This window comes from Schistocerca nitens, chromosome 1, assembly GCF_023898315.1.
Source record: "Schistocerca nitens isolate TAMUIC-IGC-003100 chromosome 1, iqSchNite1.1, whole genome shotgun sequence".
NCBI lineage: Eukaryota > Metazoa > Arthropoda > Insecta > Orthoptera > Acrididae > Schistocerca > Schistocerca nitens.
The window spans coordinates 195,827,777-195,853,230 of record NC_064614.1 but is presented as its reverse complement, the minus strand read 5'-3'; the positions used below and the strand labels follow the sequence as shown (position 1 = coordinate 195,853,230).

Below are 25,454 nucleotides of genomic sequence, written 5' to 3'. Positions count from 1 at the left end.
AATAACTAATAGCAAGAAAAGTACTTCTGAAAAATGACATTTATTTACATCGAATATAACAGTTGAGACAAAAATAAAATAGAAACTTTTGAAATGTGGTACTGCGTAAGAATGCTGAAGATTATATTAGTAGATCGAATAGCTAATGGGGAGATTCTGAACCGGATTGGGTAAAAGAAATTTATGCACGACCTTACTAAATGACGAGATCGTTCGATTGAATACGTCCTGGGACATAAAGGATTTGTCAGTTGGCTAGAGGGAGCGGGGGAGGGGAGGAGGGAGGGGAGGAGTAAAAATTATAGAGCGAGATCCAGGTTCGAATACAGGAAGCAAGTTCAAATGGATGTAGATTATAGTGGCTTCACAGGATAAAATATGTGTACTGTATCAAACCAGTCTTAGTACTGAAGACCACAACAAAAACGCTATATATCATCTAAGTACGCATTTATTCATAATATAATGCCTGTTTCATTCGGACTAGTGTCTATTTCTTTCCAGGTTGCCACCTTTTACGACAAATTTTCGTCTTCGGTATGGCGTGCGTCGTGCAAAAATAGGTTTGTAGGCACCAAATAATCAGGCATTAGGACTTCATCCGACATTTGTCACACTCGTCCGCCGCGGTCGGTGCAGAAATTCACAACCTGCTGCGGTTGGCAAGAGAGGTTCCGCGCGGCAGGCCGCCTCCTGTTTAACCAGGAAGTGGCTGCTCGCTCCCTGTTTGATCGCGCCCTTCAAATCGGAAGGCTGTGGGGAAGCAAGTAGGGGTTCCTGTAAGCAACCTACGTGCTAACGAGCCTCCGGCGCACTGGGTTCGGGACTTCCCCAGGCTGCATGCATGGCCCGCGCTATGTGTGGCGTGTAGCTTGCTGGTAGAGATGGCACTGTGCAGTTTCATACATTCAGTGCATAACTAAGTAAAACATAAATAAATAAACGAAAACAAAAAAAGATATGCAAAGTTTGATGTCGCTTCAAAAAGTACTTTTTTTTAATATTTAACTGTAGTTGATAGTTTTAAGGGCACTGTAAACAGTAGGAATAAACTTGAAATTTGCAGATAACGAATATTTCGATATGAAAATATAATGTTTTAGGCTACTTATATTCGTTATTTGCCAAGTTATTGAGAAAAATTTGATTTTCCTACTACAAGGCGTAAATGCATAGTACAAGCATTAACTGTTAGGCCTATCCTTGCATCAGAAATCGCAACTTAAAGAATCAACATGGACTTTTGAGGGACTGTAGCCTGCTCTTGTATTTTAATGTGTTATCACGGAGAGTTTCTGTAGCATCTGATGAACTGTCAGGCCATAGTGCGGTCTCGTACACATTGTTTAATCCTAACCTTACTAGAGCCATCGTAGATTATCTCACGATCTCACTTCAGAAGACACTGGTGAATTTATACAGTTCTTTACTTTTTCCTAAAAATGTGTAAGAGAATTGTGATAGTTGCCAGTTACCATAGCGTGTTACCACGGCCTTATTTGCTACGTGCTCTGTACGCCCTATAGCTGCATGGCGTGAGCTAGCCAAAGAAACTGGTACACCTGGTTAACATCATGTAGGGTCACTGCGAGCATGCAGAGGTACCACAGCGAGACATGGCATGGACTTGACTAATATCTGAAGTAGTGCTGGAGGGAACTGACACCATGAATCCTGCATGGCTGCCCATAAATCCGTAAGAGTACGAGGGGATGGGGATCTCTTTCGAACAGCACGTTGCAAGGCATTCCAGATAGGCTCAATAATGTTCATGTCTGGGGAGTTTGGTTGCCAACGGAAGTGTCTAAACTCAAAAAACTGTTCCTGGAGCCACTCTGTAGCAATTCTGGACGTGTAGGATGTCGCATTGGCTCTGAGCACTATGGGACTTCACTTCTGAGGTCATCAGTCCCCTAGAAATTAGAACTACTTAAACCTAACTAACCTAAGGACATCACAAACATCGAAGCCCGAGGCAGGATTCGAACCTGCGACCGTAACGGCCGCGCGGTTCCAGACTGTAGCGCCTAGAACCGCTCGGCCACTCTGGCTGTCAGGGTGTCGCACTGTCATGCTGAAATTGCCCAAGACCTTCGGAATGCACAATGGACATGAATGGATGCAGGTGATCAGACAGAGTGCTTACGTACATGTCACCTGTCGGGGTCGTATCTAGACGCATCAGGGGTCCCATATCACTCCAACTGCACACGCCCCAAACCATTAAGAGGTTCCACCAGCTTGAACAGTCTACTGCTGACATGCAGGGTCCATGGATTCATGAGGTTATCTCCATACCCGTACATGTCCATCCGCTCGATACAATTTGAAACGAGAGTCGGCCGACGACGCAACATGTTTCCAGTCATCAACAGTCCAATGTCGGTGTTGACGGGCCCAGGTGAGGCGTAAAGATTTGTGTCGAGCTGTCATCGAGGGTACACGAGTGGGCCGACGGCTCCGAAAGCGCATATCGATGATGTTTCGTTGAATGGTTCGCATGCTGAACTTTTTGATGGCTCGGCATTGAAGTCTGCAGCAATTTGCGGAAGGGTTGCACTTCAGTCACGTTCAACGATTCTCTTCAGCCGTCGTTGCTTGCATGATCTTTTTCCGGCCGCAGTGGTGTCGGAGATCTGATGTTTAGCCGGAGTCCTGCTATTCACGGTACACTCGTGAAATAGTAGTACCGGACAATCCCCATTTCATCGCTACCTCGGAGATGCTGTGTCCTATCGCCCGTGCGCCGACTATAACACTACGTTCAAACTTACTTAAATCTTGATAATGTGCCATTGTAGCAGCAGTAACCTTTCTATCAACTGTGCCAGACTCTTGTTGTCGAATATAGGGGTTGCCGAACGCAGGACCGTATTCTACCTGTTTACATATCTCTGTACTTGAATACGCATGTCTATACCAGTTTCCTTGGCGCTTCATTGTATCTCTGTAACGACCTTGTAAAGTTAGCGTATAATTTAGATAGTTCCGAAATGTGTTGACTACTTAACGTACCGTTAAATTTCTTATCTACGGTCAAATTACGATGTGTAATTTTCGGGGGAGATCTAGACCATCATAATGAGCTAAAATGTACATAACGTGACTAGGATCCCAGTGAGTTTCGGAATCGCGCTTGTTTATTGCACACGCATTGGAAACGCCACTAAACGGGTAAATCATTTTTTATTGGTCACGTACTTGCCTCTAAAGCAGGTACACATGGCACTGAGTATTGGAAATCTCAATGACGTAATCGTAGCGGGCCATTGATGCTTTATCGACACAGACGTAGCTCCTTGTCACAGAATAAACCTGTCAAGCGCTTTTTTTTGTACGTCTTGACCAACAGCAAAAAGAACGACGGAAATAAAAATAAATTTTTCAACAAATACTTACCGAAAGAAATAAGCTAGTGTCTTACAAATGACTTTATTTATTGGTGTTATTTGAGCATTTGAGACAAACTCGTTGCGTTAAATGACCAGATGTCAGTGGCTGTCTTACTCGTTATGTAGCCGGCCGGTGTGGCCGTGCGGTTCTAGGCGCTACAGTCTGGAACCGCGTGACTGCTACGGTCGCAGGTTCGAATCCTGCCTCGGGCATGGATGTGTGTGATGTCCTTAGGTTAGTTAGGTTTAATTAGTTCTAAGTTCTAGGGGACTGATGACCTTAGAAGATAAGTCCCATAGTGCTCAGAGCCAACTCGTTATGTGTTAGCGATAATGAATGGTTTCAGTAAATGATTTTCAGAGCTACGCACGTTGTCTGCTTCAGTACTTTTACTACCAAAAATACTAACGGCAAGTTGCTGACGGCACCACTATAATAATACAAAGCACAATAAAAGAAGCACATATAAAGAAATACTAATCTCAGAGCTGAAGACAAATCACGATTTGCAAACAGCTTTTTTACGAGTCGTACAAGGATGCGGACTGTCTTCCTTCCTCCTAAATACGTATGGGAATGCTGTGAAATGAGACGTAAGGTTAATAAAACACTAACTAGGTCGTAAAGGATATAACTGCAGATACTTTTATTGGTGACTGAGGACTGTTTACTGTACAACATTACATAAGTATGACTAATTATAGCTATTACAAGTAGTATGTCTTTAGGTTGTTTAGTACCTCCAACTAATGCAACAAGAGCAACCAATTAATGCTTATTTTCCCAGGACAGCAGGTCAGGTATGAAGTGTGGACGTGAAAGAGTAAGTCTACTGTGACAGGCGTAGTCCATTTAGAGGCGCAGTTACGACCGTATAGAGAATATCAGGTAGTAAATATGTGACGTGTTTGCTGGAAAACTGTGCGACACAGAAAAAAAAGAAGCGGCACACTGACGTGGGTACATATTAAGATACCACATATAAAATTATCCGCACTGTTGACCCATCATCCATTGCCCACACCTAAACGCACTGATTTGTGCAGACCATTAGCCTTAATAACAGCTGCAGAAAACAATTTACAAATACTAGCCATAACCTTAAAAATACACTTACAGAAATGGAAACTGATTCACCGTGAACACCTTGACAGATCGGTACCACACTGATGCTAGGGTATTTCCATACCTGCAGGGTGTATTGATTAATATTTTGTACTTATGTGAGCTTTTTTTCAGTACAGAATAAAGCAGCCTATACAGGTAAAGAATCATGTCAGTACACGCGGCTGTTGAGTGTGTCTAACATTACTGGAACGATTCAGGTGGATGTCACAACTCAGATACGCCAAAGACATACACGTGCATCTTATGACCATCATTCACACTCCGAGGAAAGTCGAATCATTGACATGATGGACATGGGAAAATCGTATCGATAGACTGCACAGACAGTTGACTGCATTGGAACGCCGGTATGACGAGATGGACTGAGGACAACAGTGTGGAAAGAAAAGGCATGGCTCCATCGAGAGAAGATCGTAGGACTGGGTCTAGCGAGTAGACGGATGACAACTCTCAAATCCAGTCAAACGTTACAGGCAGAGAGTCACCGTCGAAGCAGATTTCTGAATGTTACCTGAATACTTTCACACAAGCTTACAGCTAGCAGCGTTCGTGAACTAACCCTTTTTTTTCAGGTACGCCAAGGAATTCCTAAAGATAACATTTGGAGGCTGTTTTTTTTTTCGATGCCACAACGAGTACAACAGACTAGTCGTGTTGTAGGGGCCACACTTCATACTGACTTTGATGACGGACATCAGTTGCGAATGTAATGAAAGTTCGTTTAATACCCGTTATGAGATGAACATCGTCCCAAAATTTGATATACATCGGACTGATGCTTCGTAGTGCATTTCCATTCCCGTCAGTGCATTTACGATACTCTCAGTGGTGGCCGCTGAGGCGTTCCAAAAGCGGCGGAAAAAATGGAGCCAATAGAGTAACAGAAATAAACATTTATTACAATAGCGCTGTTCTTACGCACAGTAAGAGTTTCATATATTCCTGGAAAACATAATAGCAAGCGTTTGTATACGACTTCGAGAGAGACGCAGTGATTGCTGTAGCTATCATTTTCTCACGTCTGCGAAGGAAGTACACTTGTGCCATTAAAATTGCTACACCAAGAAGAAATGCAGATGATAAACGGGTATTCATTGGACAAATATATTATACTAGAACTGACATTTGATTACATTTTCACGCAATTTCGGTCCATAGATCCTGATAAATCGGTACCCAGAACAACCACCTCTGACCGTAATAACGGCCTGGATACGTCTGGGCATTGAGTCAAACAGAGCTTGGATGGCGTGTAAAGGTACAGCTGCCCATGCAGCTTCAACACGATACCACAGTTCATTAAGAGTAGTGACGCGTATTGAGGAGAGCCAGTTGCTCGGCCACCATTGTCGAGACGTTTTCAGTTAGTTAGAGGTCTGAAGAATGTGCTGGCCAGGGCAGCAGTCGAACATTATCTGTATCCAGAAAGGACCGTACAGGACCTGCACCATGCGGTCGTGCATTATCATGCTGAAATGTAGGGTTTCGCAGGGATCGAATGAGGGGTAGAGCCACGGGTCGTAACACATCTGAAATGTAACGTCCACTGTTCAAAGTGCCGTCAATGCGAACATTAGGTGACCGAGACGTGCAACCAATGGCACCCCATACCATTACGCCAGTACGGCAATGACGAATACACGCTTCCAATGTGCGTTCACCGCGATGACGCCAAACACGGATGCGGCCATCATGATGCTGTAAACAGAACCTGGATTCATCCGAAAAAATGACGTTTTGCCATTCGTGCACCCGGGTTTGTCGTTGAGTACGCCATCGCAGGCGCTCCTGCCTGTGATGCAGCGTCAAGGGTAACCGCAGCCATGGTCTCCGAGCTGATAGTCCGTGCTGCTGCAAACGTCGTCGAACTGTTCGTGCAGATGGTTGTTGTCTTGCAAACGTCCCATCTGTTGACTCAAGGATCGAGACGTGGCTGCACAATCCGTTACAGCCATGCGGATAAGATGCCTGTCATCTCGACTGCTACTGATACGATGCCGTTGGGATCCAACACGGCGTTCCGTATTACCCTCCTGAACCCACCGATTCCATATTCTGCTAACAGTCATTGGATCTCGACCAACGAGCAGCAATGTAGCGATACGATAAACCGCAATCGCGATAGGCTACAATCCGACGTTTATCAAAGTCGGAAACGTGATGGTATGCATTTCTCCTCCTTACACGAGGCATCACAACAACGTTTCACCAGGCAACGCCCGTCAACTGCTGTTTGTGTATGAGAAACCGGTTGGAAACTTTCCTCATGTCAGCGCGTTTTAGGTGTCGCCACCGGCGCCAATCTTGTGCGAATGATCTGGAAAGCTAATCATTTGCATATCTTCTTCCTGTCGGTTAAATTTCGCGTCTGTAGCACGTCATCTTCGTGGTGTAGCAATTTTAATGGCCAGTAGTGTACATCGTGGTAATATCGCGTACACAATGTGTCAAAGGCAGTGTATTGGTGGAGCTGTCATTTTTACTCAGGTGATTCATTTGAAAAGGTTTCCTGTGTGATTATGGCCGCACGTCGGGTATTATCAGTGAAATGGTAACTGGAGCGAAGCGTGGGACATTTCATTTCGAAAACCGTTAGGACATTCAATATTCTGAGATCCACAGTTTCAAGAGTGTGCCGAGAATACCAAATTGCAGGCATTACCTCTCACCACGGACAACGCAGTGGCTCACGGCCGTCTCTTAACGACCGAAAGTCGCGACCTTTGCTTAGAGATGTCAGTGTTAAATGACATGCACCACTGCGTGAAATAACCGCCTGAATCAATATTGGACGTACGACGATCGTATCTGTTAGGACAGTTTGGTGAAATTCGGCCTTAATGGATTACGGCAGCAGAAGACCGACGCGTGTGCCTTTGTTAACAGCATGACATCACCTGCAGCGCCTCTCCTGGGCTCCTGACCATACGGTTGGACACTAGAAGACTGGAAAGTCGTGGGCTGGCAGATGAATCCCGATTTCAGTTGGTAGCATCTGATGGTAGGGTTCGAGTGTGGCACAGAATGGCTCTGAGCACTATGGGACTTAACTTCTGTGGTCATCAGTCCCCTAGAACTTAGAACTACTTAAACCTAACTAACCTAAGGCCATCACACACATCCATGCCCGAGGCAGGATTCGAACCTGCGACCGGAGCAGTCGCGCGGGTCCGGACTGTGTGGCACAGACCCTACCAAGCCATGGACCCATCTTTTCACTGTGTAAGCCTGAAGTGGCTCCATACTGGTATGCCCTGTGTTTACATGGAATTTACTGGATCCTCTGGTCCAACTGAAGTGTACATTTATTGGAACTGTCTAGGTTCGGCTACTTGCAGCTATTCATGGACTTCATGTTCCCAAACAAGATGGAGTTTTCGTAGATGGTAATGCTTCATTTCACTGGACCACAATTGTACGTGATTGGTTTGAAGAATATTCCGGACAATATGAATGGATGAGCTGGTCCGTTTGCTAACAGCAAGAAATCGCTAGCATCGCCTTTTCTGGGCTCTTGAGCATATCGGTTGAGTCTTAGGCCACTGGAAAACCGTAGCCTGGTCAGATGAATCCTAATTTCAGTTGGTAAGAGCTAATGGTAGGGTTCGAGTGTCACGCAGACACAACGAAGCCAAAACCCAGAGTATCAGCAAGGCACTGTGCAGGCTGGTGGTGGCTCCACACTGGTGTGGGCTGCATTTACATCGAGTGGACTGGGCCCTCTGGTCCAAGTGAATCGATGATTAACTGGGAATTATGTTCGGCAACATGGAGACCATTGACAGTCATTTTGGACTTCATGTTCCCAAACAAGGATGAATTTTTTATGGATGACAATGCGCCATGTCACTGGGCGACAGTTGTTGGCGATTGGTTTGAAGAGCATTCTGGACTATTGGACCGAATGATTTAACCGCCCAGATCTCCCAACATGAATCGCATCGAACATTTATGGGACATTATCGAGAGGTTAGTTCGTGCACAAAATCCTACACCAACAACATTTTTGCAGTTACAGACGGATATAGAGGCAGCATGGCTAAATATTTCTGCAGGGGTCCTCCAACGACTTGTTGAGGGCATACCACTTAGAGTCGATGCGCTATGCATGACAAAAGGAGGGCCGACACGATACTAGGAAGTATCCCATGTCTTTTGTCACCTCAGTGTAGGCTGTCATTATATTATGGGCCATCAGTGTAGGAAAATGGGACAATGAAGTTCGATTGTTACTTTTCTCGGCGTGATAATACACAGCATCTCATCGTTTCAGTAATTTGATCGCCATAATTTCTTAGTGTTTTCCGTTCTAAATCTTTAGACTGACGAACATGTAAAAAATAATTATCAATTGCATTTTTAAACAGACGATCACAGAAGACTGCAGAGAATCGGTTCTAATGTTATAGGGAAAGTACACTGCTCTGCGAAACTTAAGGACAGGATGGATAAAATAACGTAACGTATTAACTACACACATAAAAAAAAGGTTCGCATCACCGCGGTTCCCAGAACTCCTGTTGAATGTGATATAGTATCACAAACACAGTCACTTCGACTCTTCAGAGATGTCACTAAACCCGCCCAAAGATATAAACAACCATCCATGAGCAGCGCCTATTAGACGGAGGGGTCCGACAGCCGATCAGTTCCAGTCATTCCAACATGAAGGAGGTACACGGCTCGTGTTGTCTGTAGTTCAATCATGCCTAGACGGTCAATACCACGGTTCGATCGCTTCCGCATTGTTACTTTGTGCCAGGAAGGGCTCTCAACGAGGGAAGTGTCCAGGCATCTCGGAGTGAACAAAAGCGATCTTGTTCGGACATGGAGGAGATACAGAGAGACAGGAACTGTCGATGACATGCCTCGCTCAGGCCGTCCAAGGGCTACTACTGCAGTGAATGACCGCTACCTACAGATTATGGCTCGGAGGAACCCTGACAGCAATGGCACCATGTTGAATAATGCTTTTCGTGCAGCCACATGACGTCGTGTTACTACTCAAATTGTGCGCAGTAGGCTATAAGATGGGTAACTCCACTCCCGATGTCCATGTCGAGGTCCATCTTTGCAACCACGACACCATGCAGCGCGGTACAGATGGGCCCAACAACATGCCGAATGGATCGCTCAGGATTGGATCACGTTCTCTTCACCGATGAGTGTTGCATATGTCTTCAGCCAGACAATCGTCGGAGACGTGTTTGGAGGCAACCCGGTCAGGCTGTACGCCTTAGGTACACTGTCCACCGAGTGCAGCAAGGTGGAGGTTTCCTGCTGTTTTGGGGTGGCATTATGTGGGCCCGACGTACGCCAGTGGTGTCCTGGAAGGCGCCGTAATAGCTGTACGATACGTGAATGCCATCCTCCTACCGATAGTGCAACCATATCAGTAGCATATTGGCGAGACACTCGTCTTCATGGACGACAATTCGCGCCCCCATTGTGCATATCTTGTGAATGACTTCCTTCAGCATAACGACATCGCTTGACTGTAGTGGCCAGCATGTTGTCCAGACACACATAATGCACCCAGGAATATTGTCGAACGTGATCGTTTTGGTGGCCCAGTTGTTATAGGGTGGGAAAGGTTAGTTTTGTCTGAGCGTAGTGACCTCCAAATCTTTGAACACGCTACACTCTCCAGTCAGCGTTATTGTAACACTGTATTCCTGACGAAATAAATATCGGATGAACATCCTGGTATGAGTGTGCGTAGGACACAATATTTCGGCAATCGACCACGTTGCCATCATCAGATGCGCTGATGTACTGTATTCCTTCTCCATTTGTGTCTTTTGACGGTTGTATACAGCCCTGACTTCATTTTTCTGACTTACAATGCGCGACCACGTCGACTATTGAACGCAGGGGAGATCTTGGAACCAGCGGATATTCGGCCAGTGGACTGGTCTGCCATCGAGCACATTTGTGATGAATTTGGGAGGTTCTTAGCAGTATGTGCGACTGTCCCGCAGTTGTAATCCACACTGGTGGAAGAGAAGGGGAGATGAACTCTGACACCACATCCATCACATCCCAGTTGAGTTCGATCGGGTTCAGATCTGGCTAGTTGGGGGGCCAACACATAAATTAACACTCGCCACTATATTCCTCGTTCCACTGCATCGCACGCTCGGTCTTGTGACTTGGCACATTGTCTTGTTGAATATTGTCAGTGCCATTGGGAAACGTGATCGTCATGAAGGGGTGTACGTGATCTGCAACCAGTATACGATACTCTTGGTGCCTTGCACGAGCTCCACCGGATTCCTGGTTGCCGACGTGTATGTTCCCTAGAGTATAATGGAGCCGCTGCCAGCTTGGTTCCGTCCTGCTGTACAGGTGTCAAGAAGCTGTTCACATGGAACACGACGAATTCACGCCCTCTCATCGGCATGATGAAAAAGGCATCGGGATTCATCATACCGTGCAACGCTCTGCCTCTGCGCCAGCGTCCAGTGCCGATGGTCACCTGCCTATTTCACTGCTAGCTGCCGATGTCGTGGTGTTAATATTAGCACATGCATGGCTCGGTGGCTGCGGAGGCCCATCATTAGTAGCGTTCGGTACACTGAGTTTGAGACATATGTTGTACTCTGCCCAGCATTAAAGTCTGACGTTAGTTTCGCCACAGTTCGCCGCCTGTCCTGTTTAATCAGTCTGCCCAGGCTACGACGACTGGCGTCTATAATGAGGGATGACTGTCCAACCTCAAGATGTATGGACAAGATTTTACCTTGGTTTCGCCAAGTCTTGAAGACACTCACCATGACACTCCTCAACACCCGACAAGTCGTGGAGTTTCCAAAATGCACGTTACTACCACGCCATATTATCCTCAGGCGTCCTATACCGGAAGAGTGAAGCGTGATCTTAAGTCGTCGTTGATTGTATTCCATGATAAGTCCCCAAGTAAATGGGAAAATACCCTCCCTTGGCTCAACTTTCTGTTTAATTCCACTCAACATGAAGCATCGAAAGCTGCCCTTATGCTGTCGTATCCCCTCAATTCTCCACTATCTAACTTGTGGAATATTAATGATCTTCTGCCCGCACCTATCACTCCTGATAACCTTCAGGAAAATTGACAATGGACTACGAACAATATCGAATCGGCCCATCATCGACAGGCAAAGCGCTATTACCAGGGTAGACGTCCCTTTCAGGGCTAGGTAGGGGATAACATCTTCGTTAGAACTTTATCAGTACGTATTCTATTGTTAAGGTTCTGGGGCCAGTTAATTGCTGGTCAAAAATTTAGCCTCTGGCAAGACCGTCAGAGTGCAGCTCAGTTAAGTTAAGCTGGTTAATGGACCTCTCCGCCTTTCCGTAGGGAAGGGGGGAGGGGCGGGGGGCGGTCAGAATAATTAGTTTAAAGGGGGGGGGGGGCAGGTTGAGCCACGGTGCCTTTAATTTTGGCGGGTATGGTTCCAGTGACTGCTTGGGCTGCCAACATCGATACTGATCATATGTCGGAAGCTAGGGTCTTTGGTCGAGGCGGGTGTTGTTGGTTTTTGGCGGCCGTGGTAGTGGCAGTTAACTGGGGGCCACGTGGCTAGCAAGTTGTTGGTTTTGCTGTCCGGTATTGTCCTCGAGAAGCTGCGAGTGGTTAAATCGGTCGGAGGAAAACTTTGCAGGCTGGATTAAGGACTGACGGCGGCGAGTTGCGGAAAGAGCAGCGGACGGCGCGTGCAACCTGATCGCAAGTTCCCAGCCAACTCTGCAAGCTTAAATTTTTCGGCACCTGGTGGATCACATGTACAGATTGGAGGCAATAACACCCCCACTTGGAATCCTGGAGACGCGGTTCCTTCAGTGGAGTTCAGTGATGTTTTTTTATTGGTACTCGTTATCGTAATGCCACGTCTGTATTAATGTGGTATTAGACCTGACGTATCAACGCGCCTCCGAGTGATTGTGTCGTTGGTCATTTATCAGTGTAACTGATAATAAATTGTTGTTCCAAGCCTTATTCTGAGCAAGTGTAAGAGCGTTCCCTGTTGTAAATTGAATTGATGGAATTGAAATTGTAACATAGTTTGTGTCGAAGGCAAGGCATTCTTTACAGATGAGTAGGCCCTAGCCACTGGATTTGCAATCACTGGTATTTTACCTTGTTAATTTTCAGGTAACTGGAGGGGGAGTTAAGCTTGTAACTTGTATGTGTAGTCACTTCCGGAATAAGTTAATATTGCCTACAGCCTAGACATTCTCGTGTGTAACCTTATTTGGGCAGACTGCTGTTCCCATCTGATGTGTGTTGGCAGGGTAGTTTTGGCAGCGGACGACGCGTTCCTGTTTCCTGGGCCCGCAGCAGAGATATGTTTTCTTACTGCTGTGGTGACACTTCTGTCGTCACACGACGTCTAGATTGGCTTGCAACTTGGTGAGTCTACCAGACGCCTCGTGTTGGCTCAAGTTAAGTAAATTTGATCGTTTGATACATGCCATGGCAGAATGTCACCAATTAATGCCAGAACTCTTGATCTATTCAATATTGTGAATTCAGCAAGCTTTGAAGCATGTTCTGCAAGTCCAAAGTTCCTTGCCACTATACTTGCTCTTTGGCTACTTTTTTAAACCTTGCATCCTTATTGCTAATTCTGGAGAGTGTTAAGTTTTAAAGCCCTTACTTATTAGTATGGACTGCTGAGTTTCTCCTTTTCTGTCCACAATCGTTAGCTAACTACATGCATTGTAAAACTTGCCTGCTGTGGTAGGCCGTCTGCTGTAATTGGCCACCTTTTCTTGTATTTAGGGAGACTGCATATTTATTTAAGGATCATTGTTAATGTTTCTGCTGGAATGTACTAGTTGGGAGTCACCTTTAAATTGAATGTCATCATAGCTTATCTGGTATTTTGGGGGACTTTAGGTTTATTCAAGGGTCGTTGTTAATATTTTTGCTGGTGTGTACCAGTTGGGAGTCACATTTAAATTGCATATCTTCCCAGCTTATCTTGCATTTTGGTGAATTGTATATTTATTTAAGGGTAATCTGTAATGTTTCTGGTGGTGTGTACCAGCTGGGAGTCACATTTCACTTGTATCCCTTCCCAGCTTTTCTTGTACTTTGGGGTATTGTGCATTTTATTGCTTAAAGGATTTTATTAAGATTTATAGATTGTTAAGGACTTTCCAAGAGCCACAACCAGTGGCGTGACTTGCTATCCTTTCTGTATTTTGGGGCTTCAGTCCGGAACCGCGCTGCTGCTACGGCCGCAGGTTCGAATCCTGCCTCGGGCATGGATGTGCGTGATGTCCTTAGGATAGTTAGGTTTAAGTAGCTCTAAGGCTAGGCGACTGATGACCTCAGATGTTACGTCCCATAGTGCTTAGAGCCATTTGAACCATTTTTGTATTTCGGGTGGGCGTTGTCTGCTTGGAAATTGTTAGTACCTTTAGTGGTAGTCATTTGTAATTCACTTTATTGATAAGACTCAGTTTCTTGAACGAGCTTGCAGCCACAACCTAGTTTTTGTGTGACTTCTTACTTGTATTTGGGAACTGTATGTTCCTGGTATCAAGCCCTGTTCTAAACGGTATGAAATGGTTCAAATGGCTCTGAGCACTATGGGACTCAACGGCTGAGGTCATTAGTCCCCTAGAACTTAGAACTAGTTAAACCTAACTAACCTAAGGACATCACACACATCCATGCCCGAGGCAGGAACGAACCTGCGACCGTAGCGGTCTCGCGTTTCCAGACTGCAGCGCCAGAACCGCGCGGCCACTTCGGCCGGCTCTAAACGGTATAATGTGTTAAAGTTTGTTATCAATGAATTGATATTGTTCAAGTTCTTTAAATTACTGTGAACGTTGTTATTCTTTTTGACAACGTTTTTAATTCCTAATGATAATAATTGCTGTTAAACAACAAAGTGTATTTAATGAAATGGCAAATGACGAAATACGTGATTCCACCTTCCATGTGTTTTTCCTTAAAATTATCTCAATCCTTGTTGTGACGTATCAGTCAGTTCGTGCACGAAATCCTGCACCGGCAACATTGTCGCAGTTCTGGACGTCTATAAAAGCAGCACGGCTCAGTATTTCTGCAGGAGACTTCCAACAACTGCCACGTCGAGGTGCTGAACTACGCCAGCTTAATGGGGTCCAGCATGATATTAGGAGGCATCCCATTACTTTTGGCACATCAGTGTATACTGTAGCAGTTCTTTCTATGCGTGGTACCAAGTTTTATAGAGCTATGTTACTTGGCAGTGACGAATCATGCGAAAGTTACTTTCGTCCTTAAGCTTTACACATCCACACCAGCGTGTTTAAATCACATTCATTATCTGAATTCATAAATTTATTGGGTGTTATTGGTTAAACAGCCTCGCGGGTCATCTCCGTCAGCCGTGATAAGCGGCTCGTGCTGCGCGGTACGTTGCTGCATTTGTCAACGCAGCGGTGACCTCTGGAGCTGCTGCCTTCTCGTAAACACGTTGCACTGCTAATGCGCCGCACAAGTGCGGCGCCGGAGGGTTTATCTCAGCGCTGGCGGCGGAACAGTTGACCGGCTGTAACGCTTTTAATTTACCACCACCGCTGTTAGTGCTGCAATTAGAAGCAAAGTACTCTGGCTGCAAAGAAAAGTGGGAGGTAAAATGTAGTTAAATCCATAAAAGAACATATAATGAATGGCTACCATAATGAATACGCGAACGAAAAAATTTTTCTGTGCTTCAACTTCCTCTGGGGCCTTTTTTTCAGTATATCCATTGTGGATGACGCACTGCGACTATGTTATAATTGGCGATTTATCTGTTAATAGATATGCAACCAGTCGTTTTTTTAAGCTTTTTGATACGATTTATTCTACCATAAATATTTTTTCTAGCCACAGCAGACTCATCAACAGATGAAGGTGCTACAAGAACAGTATGCTGTGGACCATGTGTAGCTAGATTCTGTGCTGCTGCTGCTGGCGAAAATGTCGGAAATTTAGTAATCGGTGACGAAACGTTTATGAAACCGGAAGTTTTTATGTTTTAGGTACTTACAGTACACAGTATCACATCAATGATTTTTTGAGGTGATTTAATTTGTTCAATGAGGTCCATCTGTATTCCTGTCTATGCAATATGCAGCACAGACTATCATTGGTTTCACCAACAATGTGTTCATGATGAGCAACATGTGATGCAAAGCTGGACTTATTTACGTTTTTGAGTCGAAGGGCGCCTATATGTTCTTTGTAGTGAGTTGCAAAATTTCTTCCTTTTTGACCTATCCGGAATCAAGAACAGGAGCATGTGAGTTTGTATATGCCAGAATTTTTATGCCATCTCCAGTGTATTTGTAAGGTGGCAGATTAAATCAATGTCAATTTCGCGCCTTACTTGAGAGGTTTTATACACCGTAACAGGAAGGTGAATGGTTCAAAATGGTTCAAATGGCTCTGAGCACTATGGGACTAAACATCTGTAGTCATCAGTCCCCTAGAACTTAGAACTACTTAAACCTAACCTAAAGACATCACACACATCCATGCCCGAGGCAGGATTCGAACCTGCGACCGTAGCAGTCGCGCGGTTCCGGACTGAGCGCCTAGAACCGCTAGACCGAAGGTGAATATGTCACCTGACATACTTTGGTAAAATTGAGCAGATTTGCCTATTAAAATGTACAGTATGCAATTCAAAGGGATGACACTCAATCAACAGTATTAACACACTGAACCTAAATCCTGCATGTCAATGAGCAAAAGGTGAAACAAGCTGCTGGAGGAAACGTTTCGTTTGGGAGCAGATGCGAATGGCGACATCATAGGCCAAGTACAACGGAACGCTCCTAAAGCGACCCGTGGGCGAGGGACAACGAATGGGCCAAGTGACTCATCGAAGAGGGCAGGTAGCGAGCCAGTGGCATGGTAAAAGAGAATCTTTAGAAAACTGTGCAGGGGAATTCCCAGATGGAAACAAACAGACCAGCGGCACAGTCGATCATGTGAACTGCGTGTGGTACGCTCACGATGTACGTGTGTAACTTTTAGGCATCTGGAACGGGCACAAAATGTCCGATTGGCTGACATGAACTAGGAAGAAGTAAGGTGCCAAAATTTCGACGCAGTTTGATGGGAGGCCCTTTGCGATTGGTAGAGATAGTTTCCACAAGATGAAAGGAACGCTCCTATTGGTCGGAAAAAGCTGTGACACGGAGCACAAAAGGATCCAGGTGGGGAACCATTTTGCTACGAGAGACACAACACCGAAAATTTCGGGGACTCTCCTCTGAAACAGCGTCAAGTGCAGAACAGGGTGCATCACACTCTATACGATACAAAGGAGGAATTTTGAGTGTACACTGCGTTCACTTCAGCTGACATTCAGCTATACAGGGTTATTACAAATGATTGAAGCGATTTCACAGCTCTACAATAACTTTATTATTTGAGATATTTTCACAATGCTTTGCACACACATACAAAAACTCAAAAAGTTTTTTTAGGCATTCACAAATGTTCGATATGTGCCCCTTTAGTGATTCGGCAGACATCAAGCCGATAATCAAGTTCCTCCCACACTCGGCGCAGCATGTCCCCATCAACGAGTTCGAAAGCATCGTTGATGCGAGCTCGCAGTTCTGGCACATTTCTTGGTAGAGGAAGTTTAAACACTGAATCTTTTACATAACCCCACAGAAAGAAATCGCATGGGATTAAGTCGGGAGAGCGTGGAGGCCATGACATGAATTGCTGATCATGATCTCCACCACGACCGATCCATCGGTTTTCCAATCTCCTGTTTAAGAAATGCCGAACATCATGATGGAAGTGCGGTGGAGCACCATCCTGTTGAAACATGAAGTCGGCGCTGTCGGTCTCCAGTTGTGGCATGAGCCAATTTTCCAGCATGTCCAGATACACGTGTCTTGTAACGTTTTTTTCTCAGAAGAAAAAGGGGCTGTAAACTTTAAACCGTGATATTGCACAAAACACGTTAACTTTTGGTGAATTGCGAATTTGCTGCACGAATGCGTGAGGATTCTCTAACGCCCAGATTCGCACATTGTGTCTGTTCACTTCACCATTAAGAAAAACTGTTGCTTCATCACTGAAAACAAGTTTCGCACTGAACGCACCCTCTTCCATGAGCTGTTGCAACCGCGCCGAAAATTCAAAGCGTTTGACTTTGTCATTGGGTGTCCGTAAGATTTTCCAAACCGTCGGCTGTGGTACGTATAGCTCCCTGCTTGTTTTATTCGTCGACTTCCGCGGGCTACGCGTGAAACTTGCCCGCACGCGTTCAACCGTTTCTTCGCTCACTGCAGGCCGACCCGTTGATTTCCCCTTACAGAGGCATCCAGAAGCTTTAAACTGCGCATACCATCGCCGAATGGAGTTAGCAGTTGGTGGATCTTTGTTGAACTTCGTCCTGAAGTGTCGTTGCACTGTTGTGACTGACTGATGTGAGTGCATTTCAAGCACGACATACGCTTTCTCGGCTCCTGTCGCCATTTTGTCTCACTGCGCTCTCGAGCGCTCTGGCGGCAGAAACCTGAAGTGCGGCTTCAGCCGAACAAAACTTTATGAGTTTTTCTACGTATCTGTAGTGTGTCGTGACCGTATGTCAATGAATGGAGCTACAGTGAATTTATGAAATCGCTTCAATCATTTGTAATAGCCCTGTATATTAGCTGTAGTGTCGTTGAGCTTCAACAGTGGAGAAACGAAACAGCCATGTAGTTAATTGTTCTTGCGAGAACTGAGAGGGCATTGTAATATGCACGATGCTCCATCCATGCACGTGCATATCGCCATATTTCAAGACTAGGTATGAGACAGCTCATCGCAGCTACGGTAGATACCACTAGCAGAGGTGTAAACTTGTTGGCTCACCAGCTTGCGTCCACTGTGATCTCGAGCAACTTAATTGTCATCCTAAATAGTACCGAACTTAGAAACAGAACTGGATGATTTATCGTAATATTGGCCAACTTCACGATGTAGTAGTAAGAATAATTTTGTAGAGAACCTTCTGGTTAAAATTTGATATTGTTGTGTTCAGTGTCGTGTTATTTCAATTAAACAGGACGTAATGCGTTGTCTTGACAACTGTCCTAATATTGTCAGGTTACAACCTATGTAAATTCATGTACTTCTTTGGCAATAATCTTGAATTAAAAACAACTTGTGTGCAGATTAACACCGTTGCGCTCTGTCATAGAATAAGAGTCAGTTCTTTACCCCAGTCATTTATTCTATAGACGCTAACACACTCACAGGGTGTTTTCGCTGATGTCTGACGATAGAGAAAAGGAGTGGAGTGTCAGATTATTATTGTGATCAGTTTCATTTTGTAGTTTATTGTCAGTGTGGAAGGATATTTTTATGCTGTGTGGTCTGAAAAGATTTTCAAATTTAGATGGCACTTTACCAAGGAATGGAAGAGAGACAAATTTTAGCATTTTTTTCTTAACCTGTAATGGTGATGGTGGTTTACTTTGAATTTTTTCAACTAGGGTCTACATCAAAGAGGTGTTATAACCATTCTTTTGGGCTATAGATTTAAGTATGTTCATTTCTTTACATGCGCCTTCTTCACTGATAGGGGTGCGTAGCATACAGTTTGCAGACGACCTGAAGAAAGCAGTTTGTGTTGATTCCTGTGGCATGAGGTATAGTTAATGGCAACATCACTGGTAGTCAGTTTTCTGTATATTTGAAAAGTGTGCTTGTTATTTCGAGTGGAAACAGTCATGTCAAGGAAATTAATTCCTTCAGTGGTCTCGTGCCCAACTGTGAATTCGATATTTGGGTGAATTTTATTCATTTCATCTAGTGGGTTATTTAGTTCGTCTTTTGCACCATTGAAAAGTATTATTGTGTCATCCACATATATTTTACAATACATAATTTTGTGAGTACGTTAAGAAGAATTCTTGTTCCAGATGATTTACAAATATTCCAGCAAGCAAGCCAGGAAGCCTGCTACCCATTGCCAGACAGGTGTTTTGCATGTAAAATTTGCCATTGAATGAAAAGTAATTATGTGAGAGGATTACATCAAGCGACATCAAGATTTCATAGATTTCCGGGTTGCTTAGCTTTTTGTATTTGATTAGATTCTTCTATATTATTGTGAGAGTGTCTTTCTACAGGATATCAGTGTTATTTCAAAGCAGGCAAATGTTGTTGTGTCTGACACTGTTAGATCCTTAATGTTGTTGATTAACTCAAAACTATTGTTAATTGAAAAGCTATTTTCAAAGACGTAATTTTTCTTCAGTATATTACGAAGTTTTCTGGTAATTTTGCATCCTGGGCTGTTTACAGTATTTACAAGTGGACAAACGACACAACCACTTTCGTGGATCTTAGGCTGGGATTTTAACCTAGGTGCCTGTGGATTCATTACAACACAATACTGAGCTTCATTACTGGTCAGTAGAAAATTGCAGTTTTTAAGTAGTCTTTTCAGCTTCTCTTGGTACTTTTGGGTGGAATCTGTTCGTAGTTCGGTGATATTGTTAGACTGAAAAAAAATCAAATGTTTTGTTATTGTCTACATCTACATCTACATACATACTGCGCAATCCACCATACGGTGCGTGGCGGAGGGTACCTCGTACCACAACTAGCATCTTCTCTCCTTGTTCCACTCCCAAACAGAACGAGGGAAAAATGACTGCCTATATTCCTCTGTACGAGCCCTAATCTTATATTTGTGGTCTTTCCGCGAAATGTAAGTTGGCGGCAGTAAAATTGTACTGCAGATCTAAAATATTTCCATTACGCGTTGGCTGTCGATTTAGCTGCTCAAGACAGTTTTCGGGTAATGTGTTCAAAAATAATTCACACGACGGCTTGTCTGTACCACCTGTAATGAATCCATAGACATCCCAGTCTATACTAGGTAGGTTGAAGTCGCCTCCGACTAGTATAGCATGATTGGGTACTTCTGCGATACAGAGTGTAGACTCCCTTTGAATGATCCTAGAACTGTCACGGTGGAACCTGGTGGCCGGTAATAACACCCAACAATTAAGTTTATTTCTCCTAGCCCTGTTAAACGTGTCCAGATAACTTCACAATCACACTCTACTTCGACCTCAGTAGACACAATATTTTTGTCAACTGCAATGAAGACACCTCCTCCTACGGTGTTGGTTCAAATGGCTCGGAGCACTATGGGACTTAACATCTGAGGTCATCAGTCCCCTAGAATTTAGAACTGCTTAAACCTAACTAACCTAAGGACATCACACACATCCACGCCCGAGGCAGGATTCGAACCTGCGACCGTAGCGGTCCAGACTGAAGTGCCTAAATCCGCTCGGTCACACCGGCCGGCTCCTACGGTGTCTAAGCTGTCTTTCCGATAAATATTCCAACCCTCACTAAATATTTACGACATTCCTATCTCAGGGTTCAGCCAGGTCTCAATCCCGAGAATAATTTGCGCGCCACACTCTTCCTGGAGGGAAGTAAATTCAGGAACTCTATTCCGAACGTTCTGAAAATTTACTGCTAATATCTTGATAGCTGAAGTGTCTTTACACTGAGCTCGTCCTGATTTCCCTGCCTGCACGTCGAATGGTGAGTGTTCATCAGGACACCTCGCGCTACTGCCTAGCCTAAAAAAAACCATGTGCACGCCACAAGTACTCTGCTACCCGAGTAGCCGCTTCCTTTGTGTAGTGCACCCCTGACCTATCTAGGGGCGTCCTACAATTCCCCAAGTCTACAAATCTGCAGCGGAGACCGTCACAGAGTCGACGAAGCCTCTGGTTGAGACCCTCCACTCGGCTCCAAACCAAAGGACCCCGATCCACTCTGGGAACGATGCAGCAAATAGAGAGCTCTGCTTGCACCCCGCGTGTGAGGCCAGCGGTCTTCACCAAATCCGCCAGCCGCCTGTACGAACTGAGGATCGCCTCAGAACCCAAGCGACAGGCATCATTGGTGCCGACGTGAGCAACTATTTGCAGACGACTGCACCCCGTACGCTCGATAGCCGCAGGCAAGGCTGCCTCCATACCTTGGATGAGGCCCCCCGGCAGACAAACCGAGTGTGCAATTCTTTCCAGCCCTGTACGCTATTTCCCTAAGGGGCTCCATCACCCGCCTAACGTTGGAGCTCCCAATAACCAGCAGGCCTTTGCCCCCGTGTGCCTGCTCGGGCCCTGGTAAAGGAGCGGCCACCTGCCCACTGACAGGATGAACGGGCGAGGCCAGCCGGACAGCCTCCACATTGACCCTCCGCCTCGAGCGACGCGAACGCGTTGCAGTCCGCCACTCACCGCGAGGTGAGGGCGGCCCCAACACGCCGGGTACACTGGAAGGTGCCTCGGCGGCTGAGTCAGCGGACGCAGCAAGCGACACCTGGTGTGTCTCAAGCGACGCGCCAGACCCTCCGCCGTCGCTGCACCTCGAGGCAGCAGCCTGAAGGCGGCTGACCGTGGCCAACAGCACGCTTAGCTGCTCGCGAACCGCGGCCAGCTCCTCATGCGCCTGCACACAGCACGCACACACTCTACCCATTCTACTGCTAATATCTAACGACTCCGCGAATTTATACTCTACAGCTATCAATAAGCAATATTACTCGTCTGAAATACGAGAATACGCAGGGATTTTATGTAATAAAATATGCAAGCGCACAAACACTCGGAAAGAAATTAAGAATCAAACTACAAAACAAATATGAAAGCTAAATATGCGACTCGCTACTGCACTGCTGCTGCACTACTGTTGCACTGATACTTCACCAGCGGCTGCTCAAGGCTCAGTCTATTTCATGTAGTCTCTTTGGTACATGATAACTGCTGTGTAGCTTCTATCTTCTTTTATTACAAGGGTTCCATGTTGGTGATTTCAGTGACAATATTTCCTTCCAGAATTTCCAAGACATCCTGGCAACAAAACACCAGATATGGCATTAATAACACATATTCGCACATATTCGCAGGAGACCTTCTGTAAAGTTTGGAAGGTAGGAGACGAGATACTGGCAGAAGTGAAGCTGTGAGACCGGGCGTGAGTCGTGCTTCGGTAGCTCAGATAGTAGAGCACTTGCCCGCGAAAGACAAAGGTCCCGAGTTCGAGTCTCGGTCGGGCACACAGTTTAATCTGCCAGGAAGTTTCATATCAGCGCACACTCCGCTGCAGAGTGAAAATCTCATTCTGGATAACACATATTCATCCTCCTGCATAAATTCTGTTATCCTTGTCATAAAACAATTATGGCATTCTGTAACTTATAAAAAATTTTCAAATACGTAGAAAATATTCCACTCTATTTGTTTACCTCTTCTATAACTTTTAGCATATATTACATTTATATTGCCAATAGAAAAACACTCCGGCAGCTAGCAAAATTTACTTAAATATAACATCTGTACTAGTAATACACTCCTGGAAATATAAATAAGAACACCGTGAATTCATTGTCCCAGGAAGGGGAAACTTTATTGACACATTCCTGGGGTCAGATACATCACATGATCACACTGACAGAACCACAGGCACATAGACACAGGCAACAGAGCATGCACAATGTCGGCACTAGTACAGTGTATATCCACCTTTCGCAGCAATGCAGGCTGCTATTCTCCCATGGAGACGATCGTAGAGATGCTGGATGTAGTCCTGTGGAACGGCTTGCCATGCCATTTCCACCTGGCGCCTCAGTTGGACCAGCGTTCGTGCTGGACGTGCAGACCGCGTGAGACGACGCTTCATCCAGTCCCAAACATGCTCAATGGGGGACAGATCCGGAGATCTTGCTGGCCAGGGTAGTTGACTTACACCTTCTAGAGCACGTTGGGTGGCACGGGATACATGCGGACGTGCATTGTCCTGTTGGAACAGCAAGTTCCCTTGCCGGTCTAGGAATGGTAGAACGATGGGTTCGATGACGGTTTGGATGTACCGTGCACTATTCAGTGTCCCCTCGACGATCACCAGTGGTGTACGGCCAGTGTAGGAGATCGCTCCCCACACCATGATGCCGGGTGTTGGCCCTGTGTGCCTCGGTCGTAAGCGGTCCTGATTGTGGCGCTCACCTGCACGGCGCCAAACACGCATACGACCATCATTGGCACCAAGGCAGAAGCGACTCTCATCGCTGAAGACGACACGTCTCCATTCGTCCCTCCATTCACGCCTGTCGCGACACCACTGGAGGCGGGCTGCACGATGTTGGGGCGTGAGCGGAAGACGGCCTAACGGTGTGCGGGACCGTAGCCCAGCTTCATGGAGACGGTTGCGAATGGTCCTCGCCGATACCCCAGGAGCAACAGTGTCCCTAATTTGCTGGGAAGTGGCGGTGCGGTCCCCTACGGCACTGCGTAGGATCCTACGGTCTTGGCGTGCATCCGTGCGTCGCTGCGGTCCGGTCCCAGGTCGACGGGCACGTGCACCTTCCGCCGACCACTGGCGACAACATCGATGTACTGTGGAGACCTCACGCCCCACGTGTTGAGCAATTCGGCGGTACGTCCACCCGGCCTCCCGCATGCCCACTATACGCCCTCGCTCAAAGTCCGTCAACTGCACATACGGTTCACGTCCATGCTGTCGCGGCATGCTTCCAGTGTTAAAGACTGCGATGGAGCTCCGTATGCCACGGCAAACTGGCTGACACTGACGGCGGCGGTGCACAAATGCTGCGCAGCTAGCGCCATTCGACGGCCAACACCGCGGGTCCTGGTGTGTCCGCTGTGCCGTGCGTGTGATCATTGCTTGTACAGCCCTCTCGCAGTGTCCGGAACAAGTATGGTGGGTCTGACACACCGGTGTCAATGTGTTCTTTTTTCCATTTCCAGGAGTGTATTTGTATTGTGATGCAATGTATCTCATGCGAAAGCCAAAGATGTTATAAAGTGTAATATCTATCATATCAACATTCTTTGTAAAAACATCCAGGGTTTACTCTCCGTGAATCAGTGTAAAATCAAGTGCAGCTAAGTGCTGTATATTTGTCTACATAGCTTGATAATGTACTTTATAGGAACGGATTTGATATGGATACCAGAATGCAGTGCACTGTAAGTACCTAAAACATAACAAAATTCAATTTCATAAACCAATTACTAATTTCCGTCATTCTCGCCAGCAGTATCAGCACAACATCTAGCTATACTTAGCCCACAGCATAATGTTCTCGTATGTTGATGAGCCTGCAGTGGCTCGAATACATGTTTATGGTGGTATAAATCGTATAAAAAACTTTAAAAAAAGACTGGTTGCATATTTTTTAACAGATAAATCGTCAGTTCCTTTGGCGCATCGAATGTTAAAAATAATTTACGGGAATGACGCCGGGTATCGTCCTCGTGTTGAAAAAATAAGACTAGAGTTAAGTCGTGACGATACTGATATTATATGCGATTTCGGTAGGACATTCAACACTGTTCTGTTCCACAAATTAATTGTAATGTAATGAAACTATCGTTGGATGAACTGGAAACTGACATCCACTGTGAATAATTGTGTGTTATCTAAGGGCTGAACGTCTCAGACCAAAACCATCAGATCAGGATCGCTGTCCTTGTTCATTGGTTACACTAATAGCCCCCTTCGGCGTCGATCGTTCCTTGCACTTTCTCGTGCTCTCCAGCCAGTACGTAAATTTCTCCGACCTTTAAATTATTTTCTGTACCAACAATATTGACGATATACTTGTATCAGTCTAATTCATGTCTTTTTGAAGGTGACCAATGTATGACACTTTCCAGGAAATTAGTAAAATATTTGTGCTCAAGATCGGAAAACAAATTATGCAAGTGCAATTATGACTGCTGGAACTCATTTTGGTTTGATGCAAAACATTTCAGATATATCTAAACATAAAAAAGGAGTCGGTTCAATCGCAGGTGGGTTACATGATAGCTTCAGAGCTTACTTTGTTCATTTACTTTATTCATTATAGTGTATTTATTTTGATTCTCTATGTATATTCTTACATATTATATTA

General features: G+C 45.4%; 1 protein-coding gene across 1 annotated transcript in view; it reads left to right on the top strand.

The window, feature by feature from the left end:
* Positions 1–15,030: 15,030 nt before the first annotated feature.
* Positions 15,031–25,454, top strand: part of LOC126245396 (titin-like) — a 518,589-nt gene continuing 508,165 nt past the window's right edge. The window contains exon 1 of the mRNA XM_049948312.1: positions 15,031–15,135. The gene's annotated coding sequence lies outside the window, so the exon portion shown is untranslated. The remainder of the gene's footprint in view (positions 15,136–25,454) is intronic.